Source organism: Pezoporus occidentalis, unplaced genomic scaffold (assembly GCF_034315485.1).
Source record: "Pezoporus occidentalis ecotype Australia unplaced genomic scaffold, CSIRO_AGI_Poc_V1 ctg133, whole genome shotgun sequence".
In the NCBI taxonomy this organism is placed as follows: Eukaryota; Metazoa; Chordata; class Aves; order Psittaciformes; family Psittacidae; genus Pezoporus; species Pezoporus occidentalis.
The window spans coordinates 4,000,724-4,021,199 of NW_026913136.1; the positions used below are offsets into that span (position 1 = coordinate 4,000,724).

At 40.1% G+C, this 20,476-nt stretch overlaps 1 protein-coding gene across 5 annotated transcripts in view; it reads left to right on the plus strand.

The window, feature by feature from the left end:
* The window catches only part of PTPRD (protein tyrosine phosphatase receptor type D), a 1,311,464-nt gene that overhangs the window by 436,485 nt on the left and 854,503 nt on the right, over positions 1-20,476 (plus strand). For all 5 annotated transcript variants that reach the window (XM_062609059.1, XM_062609064.1, XM_062609063.1 and 2 more), the window contains one exon: positions 14,272-14,315. The gene's annotated coding sequence lies outside the window, so the exon portion shown is untranslated. The remainder of the gene's footprint in view (positions 1-14,271; positions 14,316-20,476) is intronic.

Genomic DNA, 20,476 nt, shown 5'->3' on the forward strand with positions numbered 1-20,476 from the left:
CGTATGACTCCTAATTATTTCTGAGAAATTCTACCTTCTCAAAGCATCAATTTTTTCTGATGCAGATTGCAGTTTAAAAGTCACAGCTAATTGAAAGCCCTGTTGTAAGGCTCATCTCATTAACTAAATGCAAGCACCTCCCAAGTGAAATGAGGCAGCTGTTAAAACAGTGAACAGCAGTACTGCACAAGAGCTCAGGACAGTGAAAAACAACATTGTATCTAATTGAAACTGCAGGAGGATTGTTAGTAGACAGAATACAATTATCCAAACTGGAAAGTGGCCAAACTAACAGGGTTAACATACATGTCTTTTCCTCATTGTTTAATGTTGTGGGAGAGGGAAAAGGAGACTGTTACTGTCCTACATTAATGTGTAAATCATTAGAATTTGCAACATTAAAGTATAAATCATTACAATGCTACTTATTTGTTTCAGACCAAAAGAAGATCTTCTTTGGAAGAAAACCCACTACATTACAGTATCAGAATAAAGCTAATTCAGCAGGAAGTGCATTGGCTTAGCTCTTTCAGCACAGTTGTCATTCTGTGTCTTGTAAGCTGTGTTTTGCACAAGCCCTGAACTCAAAGTCAATGTGTTTTCTCAGAAACACGTCTTTTAAAGCATGGTTTTACAGAATGATGTAAAACTAAAAGCAACCATTGATAAGAAGATACTCTTTCCTTGCAGTGATGGTATTATGTGGTGGTGTTCGGGTATTTTGGCAGCCGTTTTTCTCCCCTTGGCATTTACTCACATGACCATTAATATGCTTGCTGAAGCAAGCTTTTTGGTCAGTTCTTTGCTTTATGATCCTTCAATTAAAAAGTTTCTTAACAGATTTTCTTTTTTAATTCATTACCATAAAGAATTACCTTTATTTCAGCTGCAAGAGGTTCCTCTCTGTCCTTTGTATATGCTGTGTCAAACAATACTAGCTTCCTATGCCACTGATATTAACCATATGTCAAGATTTATTCAGGTTGAGAAAAAACAATCCTTGAAAATTATCATCTTCAATCTACAATTCTGCAGGCTGGAAAGCATTTGCAGCTAAGAGATGAGGTAGACAATTCCATTTCCTTTAGAGGACTGAGACTGCTGCTTCTGGAATACTTCTTCAGGAGGAAATAATGTAAAAACTAGAATCAGAAAAGTTAACTGTGAAGCTGGAAAAGCTTTTTATTGCACTGTATGTTGCCAGGAGTGTCATAAATTAATAGTCCGTATTAGTTGGTAATTCCTGTCAAGTTATTTGAGTTTAATGTAAACCAGCAGGTTTAAATAAGCCATACTACAAAAAAAACACAATTACAAAAAAAAAAAAAAAATAAAATAAACCAAACCCAAACCCCCAAAAAACCCAAAACATGGTTTTAGTGATTAAGTGATTTTTACTAAACTTGAAAGGCTGGAGAGAGACAGAAAACTAAATGATTAAGACTGTCTGGAGACAAGGGACAGAGGAGGGTAAAGTAAGGGTTGCAGTGAGCTTTTCTTTTGAAAGAACAGCATGATGTCTCAACCTGGTTGGAAGACATGTGACTCAGACCTGGTCAGAGACAATATATTTGTTGCCTGATTGGAATTAAGCACAAACAAGGCCAGATGCTGAAACTCTTTAACAAACTCAAGTGTTTATTCCTGGAGAAATCAACACAGGTGAAGAGAAAGAGAGAGAGAAGAGAGGAAGAGAGAGAGGTAAAAAGAGTTGAAAGCAGATAGTCACCACCTGTGGATCTAGTTTCATTGGTACTCTTCAGACAGGGTGCTGGTCGTGGGAGTTCACCCTCTGACCTGAGCCCTGCCCTTTTATGTTCAGGTTCTTCGGGATACTCTTCATAATTTATATGTGAAGTATAACGAGGCGTTACTATGATAATGATGGATGTGTTTCAGTAAACACATGCAGTTCCAAAGTTGGGGTTCTGTGTCTTCTAGGTGGTCATTATCCCTCATGTTGTGCCACATCCTTTGAGTCAGCATTTTTCACAGTCCTGTGGAGGCTTATCAGCTTCTAACTAGGGGGTCAGAATGATCCTGACTACACAGTATCAAAAGCTAACATCTTTGTTGTTTGCTTTGTTTGCAGTAATTCTTGCAAGGCCTTCCATGGTTGAATGCAAGTGGTATCTGAGGCAAGTTCAGTTTAACTCAGTTCTCTGACTCTCACACTATGAAATATAATCAGTGTTTGAGACAAGCTCAATTTCCAGGCTCTCACAAATGTAAGCACAAGAACATGCCCAACAGAAATGTTTAAAGTAGCTAGAATATCTTTAAACATATGGAAAATGTAAGATTTAAGGGAAGATGAGACTGTTTACACACTGGTCACTGTAATAATCTTTTTCTTTCTTTTTTTTTTTTTAAGTTTTAGTACTAATAAATAGTATTCCCTTAAGTAGGGTTGACTGTTTACTGGTGACAGCTTCCAGAAAAATTAAAAGTGAGATAGACAAGCTGAGATAACCTATAGTACCTGGGAATATTGATGCTAGTCCTATGCTGAAAGTGTGTTGTGCAGGTCTGCTTGAAGACATCTGATGACCTGAGATTCAGACCTGAAAACAGATGTGCTTAAAAGTCTGAAGTGATCCTTGAAGGTGGCCAAGTCACTGTAGCAGCAGTTAGTGATGAGTTTACCATGCTGAAAAACAGAGGAAAAATCACATAGCTTGAATTTTGTCTAGTGGATGAAGAGTGCTCTCTGGGCATTGTACACAAGCTGCTGTTGAGACAAATATACAGCAGCTTTACATAAAGGAAGAACATAAAATAAACCTAGTAGGGCAAAAACAGTAAAGCAGACTAGTAGTTTTTAGTGTATCTGTAGAAATATTCCTCCTTTATTATTCTGTGCTGCATCTTGCGCTGAAAACATATTCTCTAGTAAAGCTTAAAAAAAAAATCAAAGACAAATGTTGCCTTTCTATCCATGTAATGTCGTCATATGATCAGGGTCCGGTCTGGGAGCTCTGCTCTGGCTGCCCCAGCGGTGGCCAGTGTAGGCACCCAGACAGAGCCGATGAGAGGGGAGGCTGCAGTGCAGAGCTCAGGGTGTAGAGAGTGCCTGCACTGGTCTGGTGAGGGAATGGTGCACAATGGGCAGGGCTGCACTCGGTGCTCCCTGGTGGAGGTCCTCCTGCAGCAGGTGGATGAGCTGTGGGATGCTGTTAATAGACTGTGAGATGTCAGGGAGGCTGAGAGGAAGCAGGAATGCTTGCTCCAGGCCCAAACTGTGCAGGGGCCTCGAGGTTCACCTCTACCTCATGAAGGAAAGAAGGAGGCCGTTAACGCGGGAAGTTGGGAATTGCTGACAAAAAAAAAAAAAACAACAAAAGAAAGAAGGAAAAGGACAACCAAAAGCAAGGGGCTTCCCCCTAAATCCCCTGTCCCCACTCAGAACCACTTTGCTGTCCTGCAGGGGGCTAATGAGGAAGCGCACTCTAGCCAGAAACAGCCGGCTGATGCACTGCTAAAGAAGATCTCTACTGGTGCTGCTAGGAAAAAGTGGCGGGTCGTAGTAGTAGGGGACTCTACACTGAAAGGGACAGAAGCACTTGTCTGTCATCCAGACCCCGTCTCAAGGGAGGTGTGTTGCCTACCAGAGGCATGGATCAGGGATGTGGCAGAGAGGCTGCCTGCTCTAGTAAGTCCCATGGACTATTGCCCACTGCTGGTGATACATGTGGGTGCTAGGGATATAGATAGTAGTAGCCTGGGGAACATAAAGAAGGACTACAGAGTGCGGAGGAGGTGGTTAGGGGCTCTGGAGCTCAGATAGTCTTTTCATAAATTCTCCAGGATACAGGGGAGGACCTAAAAAAAGCTAGGAGGATTAGCCAGGTTAATAAATGGTCAAAAGGGTGGTGTCATAGTCAGGGGTTTGGGTGTCTTGAACACGGGACCCAAGCTTGTAGGCCAGGTCTAGTGGGGGCTGGTGGAGCTGGTCTGATAAAGAAGGGAAAGAGCAGTTTTGGTAGGTGGCTTGCCAGACTGGTCACGGAGGCTTTAAACTAGATGTGTTGGGGGAGGGGGGCATCATTCCATTCTAACACACTCAGTCAGTTGACAGCACCTATAATAAATGTTTGGAGCAATGCAGAGATATCCCAGCCGCTCCAGCCAATGAGCCAGCTTCAGTTGGAGCTCGGCTCAGATGCCTCTCTACAAATGCCCGTAGCATGGGGAACAAACAAGAGGAATCAGAGATGTGTGCACGTCTACGGGGGTATGATATAATAGGCATCACACAAACATGGTGGGATGGCTCCTATGACTGGAGTGTTGGAATGGAAGGTTACAGGCTTTAGGAAAGACAGGCCTGGCAGGCGGGGAGGGGGGGTTGCCCTTTATGTTAGGGATAGGCTGGAGAGTATGGAACTCTGCCTGGGGACAGGTGAGCAGTCCACAGAGAGTTTGTGGGTCAGGGTTAACGGGAATATAGCTATGGGAGACATTACTGTGGGGATCTGTTACAGCCCGCCTGATCAAGGAGAACCTGCAGATGAAGCACTCCATAGACAGATGGGAAAAGCCTCACGCTCGCAGGCCCTTGTTCTCATGGGTGACTTCAACCACCCTGATATCTGTTAGAAGGACAGTATGGCCCGGCACAAGCAATCCAGGAGGTTCCTCGATTGTGTGGAAGACAACTTCCTTCTGCAAGGAGTAGAGGAGCCGACAAGGAGAGGTGCCATGCTTGACCTCGTGCTCACCAATAGGGAAGGGCTCATTGGAAATGTGATGCTCCAGGGCAGCCTTGGATGCAGCGATCATGAGATGCTCGAATTTGAGCTGCTCAGGACAGTGAGAAGAGCGTGCAGCAAGCTCACTGCCCTGGACTTCAAAAGAGCAGACTTTGGCCTCTTCAGGAACCTGCTTTGTAAGGTTCCATGGGATACAGCCCAAGAGGGCAGAGGGGCCCAAGACTGTTGGTTGATATTCAAGGATCACCTGCTGCAAGCTCAGGAGTGTTGCATCCCAACCAGAAGGAAGTGCAGCAGGAGGGCCAGGAGACCTCCTTGGATGGATAAAGAGCTCCTGAGGAAAATTCAAATGAAAAAAAGAGGCTTATAATAAGTGGAAGCAAGGACAGGTGGCCTGGGAAGAGTACAGGGATGTTGTCCGAGAAGCTAGGGACCAGGTTAGGAAAGCTAAGGCTCAGTTAGAATTAAACTTAGCTAGAGGTATTAAAGATAACAGGAAGGGATTCTACAGGTACATAGCAAATAAAAAACAGACTAGGGAGAACGTAGGTCCCCTCTGGAATCTCTCAGGAGAACTGGCTACACGGGATTTGGAGAAGGCTGAGGTTCTGAATGACTTCTTTGTCTCAGTCTACACTGGCAAAAGCTCTGACCAAACCACCCAAGTCTTGAAAGGCTGATGCAGGGACTGTGAGAATGAAGACCTTGCGCCCACTGTAGGAGAGGAACTGGTTCAAGACTATCTTAAAAATCTGAATATGCACAAGTCCATGGGTCCTGATGAGATCCATCTGCGAGTCATGAAGGAGCTGGCGAATGAAGTTGTGAAGCCACTGGCCATCATATTTGAGAAATCACGGCAGTCAGGTGAAGTTACTGATGACTGGAAAATGGGAAATATAACCCCCATTTTCAAGAAGGGGAAAATGGATGACCCGGGGAGTTACAGACCAGTCAGTCTCACCTCTGTGCCTGGCAAATTCTTGGAGCAGATTCTCCTGGAAGGCATGCTAAGGCACATGAAAATCAACAAGGTGCTTGGTGACAGCCAGCATGGCTTCACTAAGGGGAAATCCTGCCTGACCCAATTTGGTGGCCTTCTATGATGGGGCTACAGAACTGATGGACAAGGGTAGAGCAGTTGATGTCATCTACCTGGACTTGTGCAAAGCATTCGACACTGTCCCACATGACATCCTTGTCTCTAAATTGGAGCGACATCAATTTGATGGATGGACCACTCAGTGGATAAAGAACTGGCTGGATGGCCGTACTCAAAGAGTTGTGGTCAATGGCTCAATGTCTGGCTGGAGACCAGTAACGAGTGGTGTCCCTCAGGGATCGGTGTTGGGACTGGTCTTGTTTAACATCTTTGTCTGTGACATGGAGAGTGGGATTGAGTGCGCCCTCAGCAAGTTTGCCGATGACACCAAGCTGTGTGGTTCGGTTGATACGCTGGAGGGAAAGAATGCCATCCAGAGGGACCTTGACACGCTTGTGAGGTGGGCTGATGCCAACCTCATGAAGTTTAACCATGCCAAGTGCAAGGTCCTACACCTGGGTCGGAGCAATCCCACGCACAGCTACAGGTTGGGCAGAGAAGAGATTCAGAGCAGCCCTGCAGAGAAGGACTTGGGGGTGTTGGTTGATGAGAAAATGAACATGGGCTGGCAGTGCGCGCTTGCAGGCCAGAAAGCCAACCGTATCCTGGGCTACATCAAAAGGAGCGTGAGCAGCAGGTCGAAGGAGGTGATCCTGCCCCTTTACTCTGCTCTCGTGAGACCTCACCTGGAGTATTGTGTGCAGTTCTGGTGTCCTCAACATAAAAAGGACAGTATAATGATTAAGAATACCTTCCTATAATAGTTAAAAGGGCAGAATAGGAGTCAATTATAGCATGAGCTATACTTGAAAATGCCGAATGCATGAAGAAAATGCATGCAGAAAATTTTACGTTTTCTTTAAGAATATGTGCTTTGGATTGGAAGCATTCACTGTTGTTTAAATTATTTGCCTCTTTATAGTTAAGAAACTCTTCATGAACTACAAGAAAAATAAATAACCTCTGTGATTTGGGCTCAATCTGCATGCTCCAGCAGTCTTACTCACCTCTGGACTATCACATTTGCAGCCTATGAGTTGAAATTTATGCTGAAACAGCAAAACAAGATTAAATTTCTGAAAATTCTACTAATAAAGCTAGTGAAATAAAATAATAATTACTTTCCTATGGAGCTAACAATAATGGAAAATGTTGGAATTAGACAATGTGCAATTAATTGTTCGATGTTGCTGAGGTAGAAGACAAGGAATTAAAACACTCCTTGGGGTTAAATTCAAGACTGTCAGAAAACAAAGTTACTGAATGAAACTTATGTTGCTTATTTTACACTACAAAACAGCCATATAACTCCTAGGTTTCATGGCTATTTTCTGAGCCTAGAAACTCAAGTCAGTGTCTTGCCAATACTTCACAGAGGTTTCCTCTTTTCACATGAGTAAAAATGGTTAATATCAGCATTTTATCTAGCATTCTTAGTGTAATAAAAAACTAAAGTTGTAATACTTCTGATTAAATGTAAAATATTTTTGATAGTAGGAAGTTAAGTAGGAAGAAAAAATTATGTGTCTTCTGCACTTTCAAAGATCCATTAATGTGTAAAATTATCAGTTAGTGGTAACATATGAAGAGGATTTTGGGCATTCATGTTTTGACTAGAAGTGATTCATTTCGGTCCTAATTCTACATCCTGATAGCCAGTATGTAAGAAATCAAATTCTGCTCTTCTATGTATTGTGTTATATAAGGAAAGTTGTTTGCTGAGATATTAACCATTATACAGTGAGGATTTCTGGATGTTACCCCAAGACACCATTTTGAATATATCTTTTCCTGTTTTGCTTTTTTTTTTTTTTTCCTAATGCTGTGAATTAATAATGTGTTTAGGGACTCATATCTTAGCCAATGCTTGTCTTTTTATTTTCACTATATAGGTGTTTACAAGCTGTGTGGTTTATTGGTTGATACCTTTTCATTTTCCCTTTATAAAAAGATTTTGGGCCACAAAATAGCTCTTTAATTTACTGCCCCTATTCTGAATCCTCTTGCTTTTCCTTTGTGTGTATCCACCTGTGACTGAGAAGCCATTGCAAGGAACTAGTTGTTCTGCAGCTAGCCTTTGCAAAGAAAATTCTTGAAAGTAATCACCAAAATGAAATGCCACACATTTTCTTAGCTTTAAATTTCTAATAAAGCAATATGAGGCAAATACTCATACATTAAGGGGTAAATAAGTCTTTTGGCAGTAACTGAGAGAGGATTAAGTTTGATATTCATTTTTTTTTTTTCTCCATTTTGGTGCTGTTTTCTCAGATAACAAATATTATTTATTACTGACTTACTCTTCACAGTTGGCACAAATAAGCATACAACAGTCATATCTAGCTTAAAGGTCTCCAGCTGCAACTTTATTAAGAAATACCATTCCAGAAATAAAGGTAATGTTTGCTCAGGGGCTTTTTATCCATGGAAGTAATATGCACACACACATCATTAGAACTGCAATAGCTGATACCATAGGTGTCCCATCAGTTTTAGTCCCAAAAGAAGGATCTGATGCTCCTGATTAAGATGCCTTCATAATAAATCTCAGAATAGCTGTTGATGTCATTAACATCTGTCTAGTCACGGCGACACCTCTTTAACTTTGAACTCTGAGGTGAGGCTTGCAGACTGCGTTTTCAAAGGAATTAGCACGCTTGGAAAAGCACCTGAACATGTAAGAACAAAGTTGCTTTTAGAAATCACATTGATAAGAGTTAGATTATTAAGTGTTTTGGCAAATCTACCTCTAACTTTAACATCCTGAAATAACTTCAAAAATCTTAGAGCTTGAACATCTTTAACAATACGTTCAAGAAGAGGCATAAGACAGACTAAACTATGTCTGGGTACAGCAAACATACTGTCCATAATAGCTTTTTCCTTTTCTACGTGATATACATATCATACATACACACACACATATACATACTATGACTAAGGAGCAGACCTTGGAGTTCAGAGCATGACAAGTATGCTATTCAAAGACAATTTTTCTTAACACAAATACACTGATCAGCCAAAATACCAAGAGTTCTTTTAAGAAAGGTGCTATGTCATTTTTTTCTGGTTCCACTCATCATGAAGGCAGCAGGAGTATGAGGTGTCTTAGTCACAGTTTAAGGCTTGATCAGATGAAGTGGGTGGGAGGATTATTTTTTGTTCAGGTATGAAGTAGGTGGTCAGTCCCTCTCAGCCTTCATTCACAAAGCTCCCCAGAAATCAAGGAAGTGAGGATGAAATTCATCAGAAGTTACTAAGGTTAAGCTATTTCTGCTCCTTGCTAGAGACTATAGTCATAAAAAAAAAAATGTTTCTTTGCTCAGATATGTTTGTTTAACATATCCTTTGGCCTTTCATGAATGAACCAAGTCACTTTACCATTTCAAGTAAAATCTTGTGATTTCTGTGCTTACTTTCATCATTGTTACATATCAACTTCAGTGACCTTGTTTTCAACTGATACTAATGTAATAAAGTAAGAAGTAATTAATTTACACTGGCCAAAACTGACCACACAAGTCACTCAGTTACTGCCAAGAAGCCTGTTTCACAGAATCACAGAATCCCAAGGGTTGGAAGGGACCTCAGAAGATCATCTAGTCCAACCCCCCTGCAAGAGCAGGGTAACCTACAGTACATCGCACAGGAACTTGTCCAGGTGGGCCTTGAATATCTCCAATGTAGGAGACTCCACAACCCCCCTGGGCAACCTGTTCCAGTGCTCTGTCACTCTCACAGTAAAGAAATTTTTCCTGATGTTCACATGGAACCTCCTATGCTCCAGTTTACACCCATTGCCCCTTGTCCTATCACTGGACATCACTGAAAAAAACCTAGCTCCATCATCCTGACACTCACCCTTTACATATTTGTAAACATTGATGAGGTCACCCCTCAGTCTCCTCTTCTCCAAGCTAAAGAGACCCAGCTCCCTCAGCCTCTCCTCATAAGAGAGATGTTCCACTCCCTTAATCATCTTTGTGGCTCTGCGCTGGACTCTTTCAAGCAATTCCCTATCCTTCTTGAATTGAGGGGCCCAGAACTGGACACAATATTCCAGATGCGGCCTCACCAAGGCAGAGTGGAGGGGGAGGAGAACCTCTCTTGACCTACTAACCACACTCTTTCTAATGCACCCTAGGATGCCATTGGCCTTCTTGGCCACAAGGACACATTGCTGGCTCATGGTCATCCTCCTATCCACCAGGACCCCCAGGTCCCTTTCCCCTTCACTACTGTCCAGGAGGTCAACCCCCAACCTGTACTGGTACATGGGGTTGTTCTTCCCCAGATGCAAGACTCTACACTTGCCCTTGTTGAATTTCATCAAGTTTCTCCCCGCCCAACTCTCCAGCCTGTCCAGGTCTCGCAGAATGGCAACACAGCCCTCTGGTGTGTCAGCCACTCCTCCCAGTTTAGTATCATCAGCAGACTTGCTGAGGGTACATTCAGTTCCCTCATCCAGGTCGTTGATGAAAATATTAAACAGCACTTATTAAACAGCTTGTTTTCTTAAATGATCAATGAAAGCTCAAAACACATCTTTCATCTCTGTTTAGATTTAGTTCATAGTTCTTTCGTTTTTTGGTGGGTTTTTGGTGGTTTGTTTTGGTTTTTTTTTTAAGCTTCTGTCACTCTTTTTGACACTAACTCTTTATTTCTGGAATTCTTGTAAACATTAGTCCTTCAAGTAAAACACAATTCATCTTCAGGTCTGAGAAAACTGATATGGAAGAGAAGAGGTTGGACTATTATTAGAATCCAATTACTAAGTTATCTGAAAAAGTTATTGTCCAAACCCTCTGATTTAAAATGATAAAGGAATACAATAGAAAAGGTGGTATTTTGAGGAATGTGTTAGGAAGGGAGGAACTATTTCACAAGGAAACATGTCACTTAATTGCCAGACATCCCCTTGTTGAGGTGCCACCCCAGGACATGACTGTTTTGCTTACATTCAAAAATATGTGCTCAGTGCCCTATTGCATATCTAGTATCCTTAGAATGGCGTCCTGAAGTTAGCTATCTGCCATGTGAAAGAAGCTTCTGCCTTTTTTTCTTTTTTTTTTAATTTTTTGTTTTTGTTTTTTTTTTTTTAAGATTCCATGAATTAGACACTTGAAATAGTCCTATGAACTTTCCTTACAGAATCTTAACTTTAAAGACATGCATGTGTTATTGAATCTAAGGAATTCAGTAGCTTTTCCTTTAACTTCAAAGATATGCCCCCTCTTCTAAACTCAGTTAAGGAATTCTTGCAGAATATGATGTACTCTTCTCTCCATATAGTTATTGATCAGTAAACCCCACTTGAATAATTTCAACAAATCTGACAAGAGGCAAGATCATTCACTGCTCTTAAAGGTGAGCTATAGAAGGCTTTTAGAGTGTCTAGGTTATTCCATTACCTTCAAAAGGAGGAAGTAATAATTTACATTAAGCTCACTGCTAATTAGAACTTTAACTTGCAAAGTTTGAAAGTGTGAATAGCTCACGGGAGTGTAATTCAGCTTCTGAAGTAATAGAATTCAAAGCACAGACTGAAATAAGTTATGAATTCTGAGCATTTGGTTAGATCTGGAGGGGAATTTGTTTGTTTACTTGCTTGTGGTGTTTTGGTCTTTTTTGGGGGGGAGGGGGTTGTGTGTGTGTGATTTTTTTCTTTTTTGGGGTGGCAGAGGGAATGTTTAGGCCAACATCTGCATGTATAGAGCAATAATAAGCCATGTAGTCATTCATGTTGTGAACTGACAGTATGTTATTTCTGATGCAAATCCAGATTGCAATTTTTAATTTTATCTGCTTTCTGCCCACTTGCCCATATTCACAATAATATGCTTGAAAATCTTGATCCTAGATCAGTTTCAGGTGTTCATTATTTACGGAGTCAAATTGCTTAAGATATGTTTCTTCATCTATCCCCACAAAATGTGAAAACAATTAACCTTCTCCTGTTTGAACACTTAAGATTCAGCATTTCTAGTTGCTGTAGGGCTAAACCCAAATCTTTATGCACTGATACGGTAGATTTCAATCTCTTAATATTATCTGTTGTTATTCTTAGATCTTGCAGCCCTTAAAACGTCACACTTAGAATCATAGAATCATAGAATCATAGAATAGTTAGGGTTGGAAAGGACTTTAAGATCATCTAGTTCCAACCCCCCTGCCATGGGCAGGGACACCTTATGCTAAATCATATCATCCAAGGCCTCATCCAGCCTGGTCTTGAACACTGCCAGGGCAGGAGCATTCACAGCCTCCCTGGACAACCCATTCTAGTGCCTCACCACCCTAACAGGAAAGAACTTCTTCCTTAGATCCAGTCTAAACTTCCCCTGTTTAAGTTTTAACCTGTTACCCCTTGTCCTTTCACTGCAGTCTCTAATGAAGAGTCCCTCCCCAGCATCCCTATAGGTGGCCTTCAGATACTGGAAGGCTGCTATGAGGTCTCCAAACAGCCTTCTCTTCTCCAGGCTGAACAGCCCCAACTTCCTCAGCCTGTCTTCATACGGGAGGTGCTTCAGTCCCGATCATCCTCGTGGCCCTTCTCTGGACTTGTTCCAACAGTTCGTGTCCTTTTTATGTTGAGGATACCAGAACTGCACGCAATACTCCAGGTGAGGTCTCACAAGAGCAGAATAAAGGGGCAGGATCACCTCCTTCGACCTGCTGGTCACACTCCTTTTGATGCAGCCCAGGATACATTTGGCTTTCTGGGCTGCAAGCGCACACTGCCGGCCCATGTTCATTTTCTCATCAACCAACACCCCCAAGTCCTTCTCTGCAGGGCTGCTCTGAATCTCTTCTCTGCCTAACCTGTAGCTGTGCGTGGGATTGCTCCGACCCAGGTGTAGGACCTTGCACTTGGCATGGTTAAACTTCATGAGGTTGGCATCAGCCCACCTCACAAGCGTGTCGAGGTCCCTCTGGATGGCATTCCTTCCCTCCAGCGTATCAACCGAACCACACAGCTTGGTGTCATCGGCAAACTTGCTGAGGGCGCACTCAATCCCACTGTCCATGTCAGTGACAAAGATGTTGAACAAGACCAGTCGCAACACCCATCCCTGAGGGGCGCCACTCGTTACTGGTCTCCAGTCGGACATTGAGCCATTGACCACAACTCTTTGCATGCAGCCATCCATCCAGTTCTTTATCCACCGAGTGGTCCATCCAGGACCCATGGACTTGTGCACATTCAGATTTTTGGGATGGTCTCAAACCAGTTCCTCTCCTACAGTGGACGCAAGGTCTTCATTCTCACAGTCCCTGCATCTGCCTTTCAAGACTTGGGTGGTTTGGTCAGAGCCTTTGCCAGTGTAGGCTGAGACAAAGAAGTCATTCAGAACCTCAGCCTTCTCCAAATCCTGCGTAGCCAGTTCTCCCGAGAGCTTCCTGAGGGAGCCTACATTCTCCCTAGTCTTTTTCTTATTTGCTATGTACTTGTAGAATCCCTTCCTGTTATCTTTAATACCTCTAGCTAAGTTAACAAGCTTAAGTTTCTCTGAATAGAAGCGTTTTAAATATTTTTGGGAATACAGGTTTCATGCTAGGGTTCCATGAAACTGACAGAAAAACAGGTGAGGGAAAAGAGGAATAGAGCTTTTGAACATTTCCTTCTTCAATGCATGAAGATCATAAGTTGTGCACATTACAAATATTATTGCATGTGGTCAAATCACTTGTGAATTCCCAAATCAATCTGATTAAGCTTTCATCATTTATTATGAAATATTTCAGAGTTATGAAATGGCATATTGATGTTTTGCCTACGATTACTTTTTTTTTGCAATATCAAGGACTCAGATGTAGAAGCACTGAGGTTAATGTTGATAGCCTACTAGTTATTATTCTCTAATTATTATTACTTGAGTCCAGCTTTTGCAAAAATAAGTACAAGCCCTAACACAATTTATAATATTTAATAGAATGTTGTATGCAGACTTGCAAACAGTGCATTCAAGTACTTTGCATTATAAAGTTTATATTTGATTTGGTCTTTGGATGTCATTAAATCTGTGAACCGATGAAAAGCTGAAAAATATGTTTCAAGGATTACAAAGCATGTATTTGGAAATGGTGACCCATAGTAGAAATACTGACTTATTCAGCGTTTTAAACTTCCACTTGGACATCATTTACACATTCAATTATGAAAATTGCAACTAAAAATGTTCTCTGATGTGATCTGAAATTCATGACTTCTAAGACAGTTCAGAAATGTCAGATATGTTTTAAAAGAGGAAAGAAAGGATTGCAAAGATGCATTTCCACTTTTATTACTAATTATTCTTTTAAGTTATGTATCAGGTATTGCAATGTTTATGACTCCTAATTCCTTCTGACTGTTCCTATCAGGAAACATAAGTCTGTGTATACATAGATGTGTGTTATTTAACAAAGGCTGTTAATGCCAGTAATATCACAAGCTTTTCTGTTTTTTTTTTTCAGATCTCTATCCTGAGACATAACAACAGGATGTACCTTGGAGAAGAGTAAGTTAAAAAATTCTTTGCCCTTGATTTTTTTTTCATTATACTAATAACTACTGGATAATTTATCTTGAATTTCAGTGAAATGCATCAATAATCCGTGAATTCAAAAAATAGTAAGCAACTTCCACTGAGTCCTATTTGTCAAGTCCTACACTGTTACTCAGACTTGGCCTTGATTTTAACAGGAGTTTTGCCTAAGTAACATTCTTTTGGGTACATTGAATGTAAAGATTAACAGTTTTAGTAAATTAGTATAAAATATTTAAGCTGTTATGTCCCCTAAATTTCTATGAATAGAGAAACATCCTAATCCTAGCTGATATTGTTTCTTCAAGTAACTTTCCTCTAGAAAAGAAACCCAAATGAAGATGAGCTACCTCTACAAAGCAAAGAAAAAAGGAAGTGATAAAAAACACTCATTTCTGTACACCTTTCATATGTAAAGAACATACGGAAAATGTTTTTGGTGTGTTTATCTTCCTGTTTATCACTGGGCTTTCTCTTTTCTTTATGCCTGAAATGTCTGTCTTCTCTGTAGCACTTGGAAATTTGTTTTTTAATTATAAAAAATATGTATATAAGACTAATTTACAATTCCTGTCTCTCATGTAGCATATTTAATGAACTTTAAAACTGAAGCCTTTTTCATGTCCGTATTTTGTATTGTTTTACGTTATCCCAATAGTATGAGTTTTAAATTGTACTGATATACTGAGATAACTTGAGCAGAAATGAACAGTATCTGATAACTACTTGGTGTTGAGGGGATGACTAACAGCAAAGTCTTTGCTATGTCAAGTCTCTTCTGAGTCAGAAAGTTGTCCTGCTTTTTTCAACAGCAAAATTAGTGCAATGTAATATTGATTTCTACATGGTATGGTGTTCCATTACAGTGCTGATTGCTAATCCTTATTTCTATTTGATAAAGATACTGCGAAGTGCGTTTGAGTGGAAAAAGTAAAGTTACTCTAATCCTGCAGTTATAAAAGAGAACATGAGCACACTTGGAATTTTTAATTTTGCCTTTGATTTAATGAGTTTAGAACTTGGATTTTAGACCAAAGCCTAACCCCTGTCCCTAAAGAAGCAGAAGTTCTCTAGCCAGGAAAATGAATCTTGTTTCTGCACAGAAAAAGAAAGTTGCAGTGGGTCAAAGGTAGGAGCAATACTGGAAGCAGATCATCTATGCCTGGCTCCTGGGAGAATCTTTCATTTTTCTTTTTCCCAAATAGAAAAGCAATCTCCTGCAGCCACTGAAATCACTTGAGGTATACCTTCGATTCATTTCAATTGTCACAATTCCTTTCCATTCAGCAGAGTAGTATTAATTTTCATCACCTCACTGCTTGAACATAAATCTTTATTACTTCAATTAATGAGTTTCATTTTTCCCTTCCTTTCATATATTTTGTGAGAATACACTATACTTCCACTTATATTTGCAGGGCACTCTAAGAGACATGAGGCATAAACCCTTCAGTTTTGGAGCTATGCTTCTTTTCTTATGGCCTATTGAGAAATTGGCATCGTACTCAGATCAGGAATGTCTTTTACTTTTAAAATGATTCTTTACTATTCACAGTTGTATCCTGATAATGCCTCAATATATTTTCAGTAGATAGGGAAAGATAAAGTTTTAATGGGAGGAAGAAAGCCAAGAAGGGAACATGTAGTTTTCTTTCCTTACAACTTTTACTTTGCAAACATGAGATCATTCATAAGCAAAGTCTGAACCATGTATTTAAATGATAGTGGCATAACTGATCTTTTCCTAAATGGAGTTATTTTCGTACAGAAGGCTGTATAGATGCTATTTACTTCATGCAGTTGCACGTAACACAGACATTTGGGACAAACTAGGAGATAAAAAAAGGATGGTGAACAGAAAAAGTGAGTGTTATGCCCTAAAATTGGTATTTTGATTCAAAATACAGTAGAATACTTATACGTTAGTAACTTCTACCCATTCCATAAATGTGCTACAGTTGTGTTTGTAGAATCATAGACTAGAATCATAGATTCATTTAGGTTGGAAAAGACCCTTGAAGTCATTGAGTCCAACCATTAACCTAACATTGCCAAGTTCATCAATAAACCGTGTCCCTAAGCATCATGTCTACTACTATTGGCAGATAAGAAGAGGTTCACTAATTTGCAGGTTACTATTTCGTGCCAGCAGGAGTGTCACTATAATAAACGTTTTCACACAAAGTTCAGATTACAGAATTAAGCTAACAATATGCCAACAGAAGTCGTATGTTATCTTTGCAAAACTGTAGTTTATCAGTTTAATCCTGGACTGCACTCAGATGCAAACCACCTTAAGAAAAACAAATGTTTTTAATTAAAGTCTTACAAAAGTCTTTAAACTTTATAAGGGTACTTAAAAAAAAAAAAAAGAACTGTAGAATAGGGGAGAATAAAAGCCAAACTTCCTTTCAAAAGCCAAACCATATATTTTTATGGAGAAATAAAAATGGGAGAGCTGAAATTTAATTCTTAACTGATCTTGCTCTGTCGTGTCAAATGGTGAATGTTTAACACCAACTTTGGGTGTTTTCTTTATTAGTCAGACTAATATGAAATTCCATTAAAATTCAGTTAGCACATAATCATGGGTTGGAAGGAAACTTAAAGGTCATCTATTTGCACCCCCCTGATTTTTCAATATCTTTGAAAAATTTCTAAACAATAATGTCTGGAACCAGGCATATTTTTTAATTTTAAAATTATTTTGTTTATTGTTTTAAATGGCCTCAGGCTTTGAAGTTTGTAGACATTGAACACTTTCAAATTGTTGGTCTATTCAAAAGTTTATGCCTCTTATGATAATGATAAAAGATATTGTTTTATATAATAAACCAATCTAGATCTCTAAAAATATTAGGACTAAAATATTCCTAGAAATGTATTGTGTGAAAAAGAACAGAAAATTCACCCTTTCAGTTTTATTTTCTTTTGGTATATCATTCTCTGAAGTCAACTAAACATCAGAACATAAAATATGTTCTTTCTTATAATAAACCAATCTAGATCTCCAAAAGTATTAGTACTAAAAGATTCCTAGAACTGTATTGTGTGCAGAAGAACAGAAAGTTCTCCCTTTCAGCTTTATTATTCTTATGATATAATTGTATAATATTCAAAGTCAGAAATGTTGGATTAGAAAGCATCTTCACCTGTTTTTCTTCTGAACATTCAGCAGGAAAATGTAGCTGTAAGGGACAATAATTATGTTTCTTATTTTTAAATACAGGTTAAAGTTGTTATTACAACTACTATTATGCAAAAATGTAGTTAACATAAACCAAATTTAAACAACTATATGTATAAAATTGTGTGATGTAAATAATATTTGCAGATGAACTGCCTGTTGCAAAGAAAAAGGATAAAAATGGTATTATGTAGTTGAATTTCAGATATTTAGAAAAAATTTGTACTTCAAAATAAACATGAAGGTAATGAATGAAATAAAGAAATGAAGAAAATAAACTTGAAATGAGTTTATTAGCCCCCCAAAATGGTTCTTATAAAAATGAACTTAGAAATACTTAATTGCTCACAGTACTGAAACAATCATATGAAAACACGATCTTTTGAAATGAACCATTGTAACCAAATCTGTATTGCTCACCAAAAAAAGTGTTGATCAGATTCTGCTATAATTGTTATTAGCTAAAGCTTATGAAAGCAGTAATTATGTCATCATGCTTCAGCATCTGTACTTTAACAAGCTAAAAAATTGCTTTCTTTAAGCTTTGAAGTGCTTTAGCGTATATATACATAAAACCCTATTTTTTTCATTGTCAGTGTGAATCGAGATCATCATGCTTATACGATTTCCAGCAACATTCTTTCAAATCTGTACTTCAGATGTTCAGTTCTAATTAGAGGTCCAGTGTATGTACTCTTTCAGCAATGAAACGGAAAATTTGAGAGATCTTTGGGGCTGTAGAGGTAAATATCTTTCAGTTTGGTGTCTGAAATATCTTTCAGTTCCGTGTTCTCTCTGCATATAGCAGAATGTTTTCCAGTATTCTGTTAATAAATTTCTGGACTATTTTATTGCTTTAATGTTATGTGTTCCTTAATTAAACAGAGTTTCTTAACATTTCTATTCCTTTTCATTTATTACAGCCAAATTAGTAAAAAGATGTAAAATTATTTGTAAATAAAAATTAAGAACAGTTTAGCCTTAAACATGCTAAAAACTGTGAGCTATTTAGTAAAATGCACCTACATTCTACCTAAATGTCACAGAAAGAAAATAATTATATAGGTATAAACTGAGGACAACTTTATAGTCTCATAAAACTATTATGCAACATATGGCTCAAATTATAGTAGCTAAAAAAACCTCAGCCCCAAAAACATCTACATCTAACTTTTTGCCCATGAATCAATTCTTTTTATTTTCCTTGATTATTCAGAAGTGACTATAAACCCCAAAACCGTAGCCCATTATTTCTATTACATCAGGGAAGTCCTGAAAAATCAGCAATGTTGCCTTTTACTTACTCCAATACAAAAAAAAAAAAAAAATCTTCCGCTTAATATAAAAGCAAAAATAAGTTGTTTTAGTTTTTCAAAGACAAACTCCAAATGTGATTTGTCCTACATGACCATATCAGATAGCCTCACTTGGGTTTTTCTCAAATAGCAGAAAACAACTAAAACAAAAATAAAATAAAGGACTGTGCGGTCTGCTACAGGCCACCCAATCAGGAGGACTGTGTGAATGAAGCCCTCTATAGGCAGGTAGGAGCAGACTCAGGCTTGCAATCCCTGGTCCTCAGGGGGGAATTCAACCACCTTGATATCAGTTAGAGGGATGGTAGAGCCCAGCAGAAGCAATCCAAGAGGTTCCTCGACTGTGTGTGTCGTGGTTTAAACCCAGTCAGGCAACTTGTTCCCTCACTCCCAGTGAGTGGTGCCGAGCTGACAACAATCCAGGGCCGCCCCGCCCACCGGGGCTCTCCCTTTCCTGCTCCCGGAGGAAGGGGGAGGAGGATCGAAAGAGTGCAACTCCTATGGGTTGAGACAAGAACAGTCCAGCAACCAATGTACAACACAAATCACCACCGCTACGATCAACTACAACAATGACAAGAGAAAATAACAAGGGAAGAGAATACGATACCACCAGCCAAGAAACGAGTCCCACCCGGAAGCCCGTGTCCTTCCGGGTAACTCCCAGTTATCCCCCACCCCAGGCATGACGTGCTGTGGTATGGAATACCTCCTTGGCTAGCCTGGGGCAGGCACCCCGTCTCTGCTTCCTCCCGGCTTCCCCTCCTCCCTGGCAGAGCATGAGCCTCACAAAGTCCTTGGTCAGGGTAAACATCACTTAGAACAACCGAAAACATTGGCTTCACCAACACTGTTCCCAGGCTGGAAGTCAAAACACAGCACTGCACCAGCTACTAAGAAGGAGAAAAATGACTGCTACTGCTGAACCCAGGACAGTGTGGAAGACAAATTCCTCTTGCAAGTGATAGAGGAGCTGAAAAGGAGAGGTGCCATGCTTGAACTCATTCCCACCAACAGGGAAAGGCATGGATTTGATGGATGGGCCAGCCAGTGGATAAAGAATTGGCTGGGTGGACACACACAAAGACTTGCAGTCAGTGGCTCAATGTCCAACTAGGAACAGGTAGTGAGTGGTGCCCCTCAGGGGTCGATATTGGGACTGATCCTGTTTAACATCTTTGTCAGAGACATGGACAGTGGGATTGAGTGAGTCCTCAGCAAGTTTGCCAATGACACCAAGCTGGTTTGGTTAACGGGAAGGAGAGAAGGAATGCCATCCAGAGGGACCTTCACACACTTGAGAGGTGGGCTGATGCCAGCCTCATGAAGTTCAACAAAGTGAAGTGCAAGGTCCTACACCTGGGTCAGGGCAATTCCAGGCACAGTGAAGGCCTGGGCAGAGAATTGATTCAGAGCAGCCCTGCAGAGAAGGACTTGGGGTGTTAGTCAAAAGGAAACTTAAGATGAGCTAGCAGCATTCACAGAAAGCCCAGAAAGCCAACTGTGTCCTGGGCTGCATCAAAAGGAGCGTGACCAGCTCAAAGGAGCTGATTCTGCCCCTCTACTCCGCTCTTGTGAGACCTCACTTGGAGCACTGTGTGCAGTTCTGGTGTCCTCAACATAAAAAAGAC